Raw genomic sequence first — 13,810 nt, 5'->3', positions numbered from 1 at the left:
AATTGACTCCCGAATAGATTGTCACCTAGACCAATGGCACAAGGTAAACTTTTTTACATGACCAATGATTTAATTCTCTGCGACCCAAATGATCCATAATGGATATATGCAGAACAAATGATGGTCACACTCTACATGAGGAATAATATGTAATGTTATATTATTTTTGGTACCACAGTTATCAATTTCCGGCAATTAGTAAATTGTGATATTGTGATCACTTATGATCAATATCTTATGTTCATATGTTCGCGAGGCTAATTCACTCTTATATTTGTACTCCTTAAATTCAACTTGAAAATACTATCTAATAAAATCGATTTTACCAGTGATGTTATAATCTTAAACCTCTGAATTAGAGTGCTCCCAAAAAAGAGTCTACTTTCCAAACACCTCTCTGTTTGGTTATTTTTCTGTTAACCATTTTTTTGACTCAAGGGAGCACCACTGAAACAACAAGAATATGTACAGGGACTATAATTTTTCCAATTACATATGTTTGCTGTATTGAGAAGCAATTCAGGAATAATTCAGTTTTTCAGAGGTCATTATCTGTTCAAATATTGTACTTGTGCGGTTCCCAATACCCTTTTCTTTCAAAACGTCACATAGGCTGGCTGCTCAGCCCTCAAAGGGATACCTGCACAGTTATATAACCAAGGCACAGGTTTTTCCTTCTCTTAGGAAACCCTGTCCCGTACCACACAACTTGTCTTTAGGAGTTCCCAACCATATTAGACTATGAGTTTCAGCTTAAAACAAGAGCTTAGTTCAAGACGCAAAAACAAGGATAATCTAGATGATATCTTTCCAAGTGATCTGGTAGGTACTGAACCCCATATCAGCTGGGAAGAGGACTTGCAAAAATTAAACTTTATATTACGCAAACAAATCAGAACGAATTGGGATCTGACCACATTAGAAAATTATATTAAAAACAAAATATCTCCACGCGGTCTCCGCCCAAGGGTATTTCCAACATTTGATCTGGCTAGTTAGAGTCTCAAAAAGGAATGGGAACACACTCTTTTGAAATGTTCCAATGAATTAATGAATGTTCTTATCAAACACAATAATTTAGTACTGGAAGAGTGTGAACGGAACTTGGAAGAGTTAGGTAAGAAATTAGAAGTTTGGGAGAAGGACTCTCAATTTCAAAGATGCTTTGAGAAAAATAAATTGGAACTTCAAGCTTACGAACAGACAATTATAGATAGAAAGAAGACCAAGTACGCAAGGGACAAAAGAGACTTCGTGTCTGGCAAAATTTTCAAATGGCAGAAATCATCTTGGAAAAAAGACCCTCCTAGGTACACGGGCCAATATTCATCATCAGAGTCCGAAGCATCCGGAGCGGAAGACACCCCGGACTATACGACAGAGAGATACTCTAACGCTAGGAGCGACATACCTAACAATCCTCAAAATCCCAATTCCTCTTCTTTTTTAGGCGATCCTCGAGGAGGAGGGGGAAGACAAAGAGGGGGAAGACGAGGCGGGGGAACAAGAGGAAGAAGGGGACCTCAACAATGGAATTCCTCACCCCCGACGACCCGCAACACATACCGGAGGCAACACCAACAGGACCGGTGGTAACCCAAACCCATAATGATGATGATTCAAAACTGAAAATTATCAATCTATCAGATCACGTACTTACACCAATACAAGAGTTTATTCTCAACAAAGGTTTGACCTTTTCTCCCACAGAACATTTTGACAGATTTCAAGGTGAAAAAGATCTCAAATTATTTGGTAGAAAGTTGCTTCTGACCAAATTATATGCAGACAAAGAAGACATTTCCCAATTGACACAATCAGAAGTGAAAGCAAACGATGCACCAATATCCGGCGTATCCTTAACACCATTACCGGATTTATCTCAGTTAGAACAAGAAGCCCTCACTGCACTACAAGAACTACAACAAGAACAAGGCTCTCATATCGAGGACGAATCCATCACCAGACCAGTTTGCAAAAAGAAATCCACATATTTTCCCCAAGAACAAATTTGTCCAGAAGTACAGGTCTTCATGAAATTGGTGGCTAAAGAATTTGACCATATCCATACAAATAAAAATAAATTTCTGGGGCACTCCAATCTCACACGACAAGAAAGAACAGCCATAAGAGAAATACAGATGTGGCAAGATGTTGTTATTAAGCCCTCGGACAAAGGGGGAAACATTGTCATCTGGCCCAAAACGGACTATGTCAAGGAAGCACGGCGACAACTGGATACCACCAACTGTTATAAACGCATATTACTCAATCCACTTCAGAATTACAAAACAGTTTACGATAATATCATCAATCAAGCACAAGCACAAGGTACCATTACCAAACAGGAATATGAGTACTTACTCACACAGAACCCCAGAATTCCTACATTTTACATGTTGCCAAAAATACATAAAAATATCCACAATCCACCCGGAAGACCCATCGTGTCCGGTATAGGAGGACTAACAGAAAAGGCCAGTATTTTTTTGGATCTGCATCTCAGACAATTTGTCTTAGACCTTCCCTCGTATGTCAAGGACACAACTGATATACTAAGGAAAATACACGATCTTAAGCTAGAGGACAATCAATATTTGGTGTCACTGGATGTTGAGGCACTATATACCTCCATAGGTCATGCAGAGGGGATTAGAGCAGTAGAATATTTTCTACAGAACGAAGGAAGAAATTACTTCCATCTATTCCTAACCAAATTACTCCATTTCATGTTACACTATAATTTTTTCACATTTAATGACCAACTCTATCTCCAAACAAGGGGCACGGCAATGGGGGCAGCTTGCGCGCCAACATATGCCAACATATTTCTGGGATGGTGGGAGAAGGAATTTGTCTTTAAAGATAGTAACGACATCTTCACAGCCCACGTCATTATGTGGAATCGATATATAGACGATATCCTCATGATTTGGGAAGGTGAACTGAGTCTACTGCATCAATTTATCGAACACCTCAATAAAAATGATCTTAACATCCGTTTGACACACAGTATAAGTCAATCAGAATTACCATTTCTGGACCTGAAGATTTACAAAAACCCAGAAGGGATGATCGCCACAAATTTATACCGGAAAAGCACAGCAACAAACACACTCTTACACCAAACCAGCTCTCATTTTCCCCCAACCATAGAAAATATACCCAAGGGGGAATTCCTCCGTCTTCGCAGAAACTGTTCGGACAATCAAGAATTCAAAATACAAAGCGTGGGACTATCTAAAAGACTGGGTGACAGAGGATACAGTAAAACATCAATCAAAAAAGCTATAAAAACTGTCAAAACCATAAGGAGAGAGGACATCATCTTCAAAAATGATCCCCGAGGTAGAAGCACTGATAAGACTATCCGCTTTGTAAGCAATTTCTGTCAAGAATGGAGAAGGATTAACGAGGCCATACAAAAACACTGGCATATTTTGCATGCAGATCCAACTCTATCAAAAAATCTGGGTCCCAAGGTGTCCATGAGTTGGCGCAGATCAAAAAATCTGAAGGACCGTTTTGTACGCAGTCACTTTCAAAGACTTCCCAACAAAAAACCTATAACTACAGGGACATATCCTTGTGGCAGATGCAAGGCCTGCAAATACATTGATCCAACCAAGGAAATTGAGGACAAGTATGGAAAGACAATAAGAATCACAGATTATATGAACTGTCAAACCGAAGGGGTTATCTATTGCCTTCAATGTAGCTGCAATCAGAAGTATATCGGCATGACAACTCGTCCCTTTAAACAGCGCATCTTAGAACATGTGGGATCCATACGCAATGCCATATCAGACAAGGCCAAAATGAAACAATTGACATCAGTCGCCCGACATTTCTACACACATCATGAGAGTAGAGGGGAAGAACTTAAAGTGTTTGGCTTGGAGAGAATCAAACTCGGTATACGAGGGGGCAATTTAACAGAAAACTTACAAAGAAAGGAGAGCGAGTGGATTTTCAAGATTGGATCCATTTACCCAGCAGGGATGAATGAAAATATAAATTATGGAGTATTTTTGAACTAACTACTACGATTAACCTTGACATCCGGTATTCACTCGCCCCCCCCCCCTTTTTTCCCTCCCCCCTTCCCCCCCCTCTCCCCTCTCCCCCCCCCCCCTTCCCCTCCCTCTCCCCCCCCCCCTTCTATTAATCCTAATTTACAATATTAATCATACATATACATCTACCTTACAATACTTACAACTGTTATCATTAATACACATCCTAATTAGCACCACAACCACCTTTCAACACTACAGATAGGATTTAATCCTATATACATACACATCAATAACAATATCACATTTGCAATATCCACATAATTTTTCACATCTTAAACACATGTAAGGTTAATGGGCTCATATTTTAAATTTCACAAACTTCCCATTTTGAGTTAACACCATGCCCTCCTAATGTTTTAGCACACACAACACATATACAACCCCATTCACCCCTTCTACAGTACTAATCTTTAATTTAGCTCCACAACCAACTAAGCACCCCATCATATAACCAGACTCCATTTCCTCTAGTTCACATAAATATATTTTACCACAATTTTTCTCTTCACATTTACTTTTTACTCCCTTTCTTCTCCCCCTTTTCCATCTTCTCATTATATCCTACATAATTCTTCACATCATGTAACTCACACAATACTTTCTCACCTCTCCTCACTGTTCACACAACCCACCTCACATTTATATTGCACAAACATACACACACTATAATAAATAGACCCCCCTTTTTCATCAACATTACATATCTGTAAATTATTAAAATTATTATGACAATCATATAATTATCATTATACAATTTAAGAAATTCAGTCCTCCCCATCCTTAACATACCTCATAATAACAATTGCTGTTATAACTATTTAATCATCTTAACATTACCTAATGAAATCCCTCCTCCTTCCTTTTTTATCAATCTGCCCATTAATAATAAAACTGAAATATCTCTTTCCCTTCCATGCCATTACAAGAACACCAGTAACTTAGTACTAATTATCACACATAGCCGTTCATGTACAGTGATAGGCTGGCCAGGTGTCTATCATTTGGAATATCCAATCAATCACCAGCTTTGCTCTTTTTAAACTGGAACCAGCAGCAATCACTCTATACCCTGTGATCAAGCTCATTATGCGAAACGTACGTCAGGAAGAAACTCCGATCACGTGATGTACACACGTGATCATACTAGCCGGAAACCTTAGGAGGCATCGGCCGCATCAGCTACGCTTTACCAACCGCGGGCACCACGACTCCATGCTGCCGCAACTCTCGGAGCTCTGGCACGGCGGGGAGCGGGACTTCTCAAGACGTTCAATCTGGAAGTGGTATCGTATATATACCCCGCATTACCCCTTAGCAACTTATCAACTTGCCCACAATCAATCTCGGGCTGCCTGCACCTGTCAGACAACAAAGCGCAGTATCATTCTTTATTTTGATACAGACCAGTGCACGCACAACAAAGTTGTACCCAGTTAAACAACCGCTAAACAAACAAACAACACTGATTTACAAGTACCTACTATAGAACTGTGTGATGTCCTAGCAACATTGTATTTACTGAGGAGGATTAATTGTAACACATCAACAGCAATTGTTGCCTTCCAAAGAGGTTCAGGAGTAATCCTTGAATCATTTCTCTCACAGCAGAAGGTCATATCTTGATTCAGTTTAAACATCTAAGAGGAGCACAGTGCTGGATCAAACCCACGATGCTATTATCATAAAAAGCATGCTTAATATAGCACCGAGCACAAATCCTCCTCTTTATCCTGTTTTTTTGTATACCAGTGTATTGTCAGCAAATATATATCTGGGTGCAAACAATACGTCTCGGCACTTTTTACCTCAGTGCCCAGGTATAAATTAACTTAATATTATGGTAGCACACACACCACTGTGTGCAGCTTGTGTGGAGTAATTATACTCATCACTTATATATTGCGTTTTTCTGATGCGGCTATTTTGATGTCTCCCAATTTCTTTTCTTGAGTAGAAAGTAATTCCTGATTGTGGATACGGCGTGGGTATGAAAAACTCTCCCGCCCAGTAATTTTTACTCATTTACGTACCTGTATTGTTGTGCCTGACATGTCAATTTGTGACCAGATCAGGTGCCTGTCTTTATTTTCTCACATGCTGTCGGGCATTGGTGCCACATATGTGCATATGGACATACTGTGATTATATTATAAAGATTATCTACATACCTGTATTGTTGTGCCTGACATGTCAATTTGTGACCAGATCAGGTGCCTGTCTTTATTATTTTTTCACATGCTGTCGGGCATTGGTGCCATATATATGCATATGGACACACTGTGATTATATTATAAAGATTGGGGTGACGAAAAAAGGAGAGCTCAATAATTGCGGTCATACCTCACTGGGGATGCCCAATCTCTTCTGACCTTGGAAGCTAAGCAGTGAAAGGCCGGGTCAGTAACAGGATGGGAGACCACCTATGAACACCCTGGCACTGCAATAAATTGGCTCCCAGATAAATTGTCACCTATATCATAATTACAAGATACTGATCAATCAACATAGTAAAAAACAATTCCTAAATGAGGGTGCTGTGTGGTCTAGAATAATTTCTCTGCACAGTGATTTTTTCTACTCATCTGTGTACCTCTGTTGTGTGCCTGACATATCACTTAGTGATCAAGTCAGGTCATTTGCATTCATTTCTCATAGGTTGTATGGCATTTGTGCCTTGTGCCTCATATTTCTAAAATAATTTACCAATGTGGACATACAGTAATTTTATTACTAACACATAGGTGACTAAAAAAGGCGAGTTCAATATTTGCGGTCATACCTCACTGGAGATGCCCAATCTCTTCTGACCTTGGAAGCTAAGCAGTGAAAGGCCGGGTCAGTAACAGGATGGGAGATCACCTTTAAACACCCTGGTACTGCAATTAAATTGACTCCCGAATAGATTGTCACCTAGACCAATGGCACAAGGTAAACTTTTTTACATGACCAATGATTTAATTCTCTGCGACCCAAATGATCCATAATGGATATATGCAGAACAAATGATGGTCACACTCTACATGAGGAATAATATGTAATGTTATATTATTTTTGGTACCACAGTTATCAATTTCCGGCAATTAGTAAATTGTGATATTGTGATCACTTATGATCAATATCTTATGTTCATATGTTCGCGAGGCTAATTCACTCTTATATTTGTACTCCTTAAATTCAACTTGAAAATACTATCTAATAAAATCGATTTTACCAGTGATGTTATAATCTTAAACCTCTGAATTAGAGTGCTCCCAAAAAAGAGTCTACTTTCCAAACACCTCTCTGTTTGGTTATTTTTCTGTTAACCATTTTTTTGACTCAAGGGAGCACCACTGAAACAACAAGAATATGTACAGGGACTATAATTTTTCCAATTACATATGTTTGCTGTATTGAGAAGCAATTCAGGAATAATTCAGTTTTTCAGAGGTCATTATCTGTTCAAATATTGTACTTGTGCGGTTCCCAATACCCTTTTCTTTCAAAACGTCACATAGGCTGGCTGCTCAGCCCTCAAAGGGATACCTGCACAGTTATATAACCAAGGCACAGGTTTTTCCTTCTCTTAGGAAACCCTGTCCCGTACCACACAACTTGTCTTTAGGAGTTCCCAACCATATTAGACTATGAGTTTCAGCTTAAAACAAGAGCTTAGTTCAAGACGCAAAAACAAGGATAATCTAGATGATATCTTTCCAAGTGATCTGGTAGGTACTGAACCCCATATCAGCTGGGAAGAGGACTTGCAAAAATTAAACTTTATATTACGCAAACAAATCAGAACGAATTGGGATCTGACCACATTAGAAAATTATATTAAAAACAAAATATCTCCATGCGGTCTCCGCCCAAGGGTATTTCCAACATTTGATCTGGCTAGTTAGAGTCTCAAAAAGGAATGGGAACACACTCTTTTGAAATGTTCCAATGAATTAATGAATGTTCTTATCAAACACAATAATTTAGTACTGGAAGAGTGTGAACGGAACTTGGAAGAGTTAGGTAAGAAATTAGAAGTTTGGGAGAAGGACTCTCAATTTCAAAGATGCTTTGAGAAAAATAAATTGGAACTTCAAGCTTACGAACAGACAATTATAGATAGAAAGAAGACCAAGTACGCAAGGGACAAAAGAGACTTCGTGTCTGGCAAAATTTTCAAATGGCAGAAATCATCTTGGAAAAAAGACCCTCCTAGGTACACGGGCCAATATTCATCATCAGAGTCCGAAGCATCCGGAGCGGAAGACACCCCGGACTATACGACAGAGAGATACTCTAACGCTAGGAGCGACATACCTAACAATCCTCAAAATCCCAATTCCTCTTCTTTTTTAGGCGATCCTCGAGGAGGAGGGGGAAGACAAAGAGGGGGAAGACGAGGCGGGGGAACAAGAGGAAGAAGGGGACCTCAACAATGGAATTCCTCACCCCCGACGACCCGCAACACATACCGGAGGCAACACCAACAGGACCGGTGGTAACCCAAACCCATAATGATGATGATTCAAAACTGAAAATTATCAATCTATCAGATCACGTACTTACACCAATACAAGAGTTTATTCTCAACAAAGGTTTGACCTTTTCTCCCACAGAACATTTTGACAGATTTCAAGGTGAAAAAGATCTCAAATTATTTGGTAGAAAGTTGCTTCTGACCAAATTATATGCAGACAAAGAAGACATTTCCCAATTGACACAATCAGAAGTGAAAGCAAACGATGCACCAATATCCGGCGTATCCTTAACACCATTACCGGATTTATCTCAGTTAGAACAAGAAGCCCTCACTGCACTACAAGAACTACAACAAGAACAAGGCTCTCATATCGAGGACGAATCCATCACCAGACCAGTTTGCAAAAAGAAATCCACATATTTTCCCCAAGAACAAATTTGTCCAGAAGTACAGGTCTTCATGAAATTGGTGGCTAAAGAATTTGACCATATCCATACAAATAAAAATAAATTTCTGGGGCACTCCAATCTCACACGACAAGAAAGAACAGCCATAAGAGAAATACAGATGTGGCAAGATGTTGTTATTAAGCCCTCGGACAAAGGGGGAAACATTGTCATCTGGCCCAAAACGGACTATGTCAAGGAAGCACGGCGACAACTGGATACCACCAACTGTTATAAACGCATATTACTCAATCCACTTCAGAATTACAAAACAGTTTACGATAATATCATCAATCAAGCACAAGCACAAGGTACCATTACCAAACAGGAATATGAGTACTTACTCACACAGAACCCCAGAATTCCTACATTTTACATGTTGCCAAAAATACATAAAAATATCCACAATCCACCCGGAAGACCCATCGTGTCCGGTATAGGAGGACTAACAGAAAAGGCCAGTATTTTTTTGGATCTGCATCTCAGACAATTTGTCTTAGACCTTCCCTCGTATGTCAAGGACACAACTGATATACTAAGGAAAATACACGATCTTAAGCTAGAGGACAATCAATATTTGGTGTCACTGGATGTTGAGGCACTATATACCTCCATAGGTCATGCAGAGGGGATTAGAGCAGTAGAATATTTTCTACAGAACGAAGGAAGAAATTACTTCCATCTATTCCTAACCAAATTACTCCATTTCATGTTACACTATAATTTTTTCACATTTAATGACCAACTCTATCTCCAAACAAGGGGCACGGCAATGGGGGCAGCTTGCGCGCCAACATATGCCAACATATTTCTGGGATGGTGGGAGAAGGAATTTGTCTTTAAAGATAGTAACGACATCTTCACAGCCCACGTCATTATGTGGAATCGATATATAGACGATATCCTCATGATTTGGGAAGGTGAACTGAGTCTACTGCATCAATTTATCGAACACCTCAATAAAAATGATCTTAACATCCGTTTGACACACAGTATAAGTCAATCAGAATTACCATTTCTGGACCTGAAGATTTACAAAAACCCAGAAGGGATGATCGCCACAAATTTATACCGGAAAAGCACAGCAACAAACACACTCTTACACCAAACCAGCTCTCATTTTCCCCCAACCATAGAAAATATACCCAAGGGGGAATTCCTCCGTCTTCGCAGAAACTGTTCGGACAATCAAGAATTCAAAATACAAAGCGTGGGACTATCTAAAAGACTGGGTGACAGAGGATACAGTAAAACATCAATCAAAAAAGCTATAAAAACTGTCAAAACCATAAGGAGAGAGGACATCATCTTCAAAAATGATCCCCGAGGTAGAAGCACTGATAAGACTATCCGCTTTGTAAGCAATTTCTGTCAAGAATGGAGAAGGATTAACGAGGCCATACAAAAACACTGGCATATTTTGCATGCAGATCCAACTCTATCAAAAAATCTGGGTCCCAAGGTGTCCATGAGTTGGCGCAGATCAAAAAATCTGAAGGACCGTTTTGTACGCAGTCACTTTCAAAGACTTCCCAACAAAAAACCTATAACTACAGGGACATATCCTTGTGGCAGATGCAAGGCCTGCAAATACATTGATCCAACCAAGGAAATTGAGGACAAGTATGGAAAGACAATAAGAATCACAGATTATATGAACTGTCAAACCGAAGGGGTTATCTATTGCCTTCAATGTAGCTGCAATCAGAAGTATATCGGCATGACAACTCGTCCCTTTAAACAGCGCATCTTAGAACATGTGGGATCCATACGCAATGCCATATCAGACAAGGCCAAAATGAAACAATTGACATCAGTCGCCCGACATTTCTACACACATCATGAGAGTAGAGGGGAAGAACTTAAAGTGTTTGGCTTGGAGAGAATCAAACTCGGTATACGAGGGGGCAATTTAACAGAAAACTTACAAAGAAAGGAGAGCGAGTGGATTTTCAAGATTGGATCCATTTACCCAGCAGGGATGAATGAAAATATAAATTATGGAGTATTTTTGAACTAACTACTACGATTAACCTTGACATCCGGTATTCACTCGCCCCCCCCCCCTTTTTTCCCCTCCCCCCCTTCCCCCCCCTCTCCCCTCTCTCCCCCCCCTTCCCCTCCCTCTTTCCCCCCCCCCCTTCTATTAATCCTAATTTACAATATTAATCATACATATACATCTACCTTACAATACTTACAACTGTTATCATTAATACACATCCTAATTAGCACCACAACCACCTTTCAACACTACAGATAGGATTTAATCCTATATACATACACATCAATAACAATATCACATTTGCAATATCCACATAATTTTTCACATCTTAAACACATGTAAGGTTAATGGGCTCATATTTTAAATTTCACAAACTTCCCATTTTGAGTTAACACCATGCCCTCCTAATGTTTTAGCACACACAACACATATACAACCCCATTCACCCCTTCTACAGTACTAATCTTTAATTTAGCTCCACAACCAACTAAGCACCCCATCATATAACCAGACTCCATTTCCTCTAGTTCACATAAATATATTTTACCACAATTTTTCTCTTCACAATTACTTTTTACTCCCTTTCTTCTCCCCCTTTTCCATCTTCTCATTATATCCTACATAATTCTTCACATCATGTAACTCACACAATACTTTCTCACCTCTCCTCACTGTTCACACAACCCACCTCACATTTATATTGCACAAACATACACACACTATAATAAATAGACCCCCCTTTTTCATCAACATTACATATCTGTAAATTATTAAAATTATTATGACAATCATATAATTATCATTATACAATTTAAGAAATTCAGTCCTCCCCATCCTTAACATACCTCATAATAACAATTGCTGTTATAACTATTTAATCATCTTAACATTACCTAATGAAATCCCTCCTCCTTCCTTTTTTATCAATCTGCCCATTAATAATAAAACTGAAATATCTCTTTCCCTTCCATGCCATTACAAGAACACCAGTAACTTAGTACTAATTATCACACATAGCCGTTCATGTACAGTGATAGGCTGGCCAGGTGTCTATCATTTGGAATATCCAATCAATCACCAGCTTTGCTCTTTTTAAACTGGAACCAGCAGCAATCACTCTATGCCCTGTGATCAAGCTCATTATGCGAAACGTACGTCAGGAAGAAACTCCGATCACGTGATGTACACACGTGATCATACTAGCCGGAAACCTTAGGAGGCATCGGCCGCATCAGCTACGCTTTACCAACCGCGGGCACCACGACTCCACGCTACCGCAACTCTCGGAGCTCCGGCACGGCGGGGAGCGGGACTTCTCAAGACGTTCAATCTGGAAGTGGTATCGTATATATACCCCGCATTACCCCTTAGCAACTTATCAACTTGCCCACAATCAATCTCGGGCTGCCTGCACCTGTCAGACAACAAAGCGCAGTATCATTCTTTATTCTGATACAGACCAGTGCACGCACAACAAAGTTGTACCCAGTTAAACAACCGCTAAACAAACAAACAACACTGATTTACAAGTACCTACTATAGAACTGTGTGATGTCCTAGCAACATTGTATTTACTGAGGAGGATTAATTGTAACACATCAACAGCAATTGTTGCCTTCCAAAGAGGTTCAGGAGTAATCCTTGAATCATTTCTCTCACAGCAGAAGGTCATATCTTGATTCAGTTTAAACATCTAAGAGGAGCACAGTGCTGGATCAAACCCACGATGCTATTATCATAAAAAGCATGCTTAATATAGCACCGAGCACAAATCCTCCTCTTTATCCTGTTTTTTTGTATACCAGTGTATTGTCAGCAAATATATATCTGGGTGCAAACAATACGTCTCGGCACTTTTTACCTCAGTGCCCAGGTATAAATTAACTTAATATTATGGTAGCACACACACCACTGTGTGCAGCTTGTGTGGAGTAATTATACTCATCACTTATATATTGCGTTTTTCTGATGCGGCTATTTTGATGTCTCCCAATTTCTTTTCTTGAGTAGAAAGTAATTCCTGATTGTGGATACGGCGTGGGTATGAAAAACTCTCCCGCCCAGTAATTTTTACTCATTTACGTACCTGTATTGTTGTGCCTGACATGTCAATTTGTGACCAGATCAGGTGCCTGTCTTTATTTTCTCACATGCTGTCGGGCATTGGTGCCACATATGTGCATATGGACATACTGTGATTATATTATAAAGATTATCTACATACCTGTATTGTTGTGCCTGACATGTCAATTTGTGACCAGATCAGGTGCCTGTCTTTATTATTTTTTCACATGCTGTCGGGCATTGGTGCCATATATATGCATATGGACACACTGTGATTATATTATAAAGATTGGGGTGACGAAAAAAGGAGAGCTCAATAATTGCGGTCATACCTCACTGGGGATGCCCAATCTCTTCTGACCTTGGAAGCTAAGCAGTGAAAGGCCGGGTCAGTAACAGGATGGGAGACCACCTATGGACACCCTGGCACTGCAATAAATTGGCTCCCAGATAAATTGTCACCTATATCATAATTACAAGATACTGATCAATCAACATAGTAAAAAACAATTCCTAAATGAGGGTGCTGTGTGGTCTAGAATAATTTCTCTGCACAGTGATTTTTTCTACTCATCTGTGTACCTCTGTTGTGTGCCTGACATATCACTTAGTGATCAAGTCAGGTCATTTGCATTCATTTCTCATAGGTTGTATGGCATTTGTGCCTTGTGCCTCATATTTCTAAAATAATTTACCAATGTGGACATACAGTAATTTTATTACTAACACATAGGTGACTAAAAAAGGCGAGTTCAAT

General features: G+C 39.5%; 2 pseudogenes; both read left to right on the top strand.

Moving 5' to 3' along the window:
- The first annotated feature begins 6,405 nt into the window (after positions 1 to 6,405).
- On the top strand, positions 6,406 to 6,525 carry LOC134946324 (5S ribosomal RNA; annotated as a pseudogene).
- Positions 6,526 to 6,844: 319 nt separating this feature from the next.
- Positions 6,845 to 6,964, top strand: LOC134946234 (5S ribosomal RNA; annotated as a pseudogene).
- The last annotated feature ends 6,846 nt before the right edge of the window (positions 6,965 to 13,810 follow it).

This window comes from Pseudophryne corroboree, chromosome 7, assembly GCF_028390025.1.
Source record: "Pseudophryne corroboree isolate aPseCor3 chromosome 7, aPseCor3.hap2, whole genome shotgun sequence".
Lineage (NCBI taxonomy): Eukaryota > Metazoa > Chordata > Amphibia > Anura > Myobatrachidae > Pseudophryne > Pseudophryne corroboree.
Note: the sequence above shows the minus strand (reverse complement) of the source record. Positions and strands in the feature narration are given on the sequence as shown.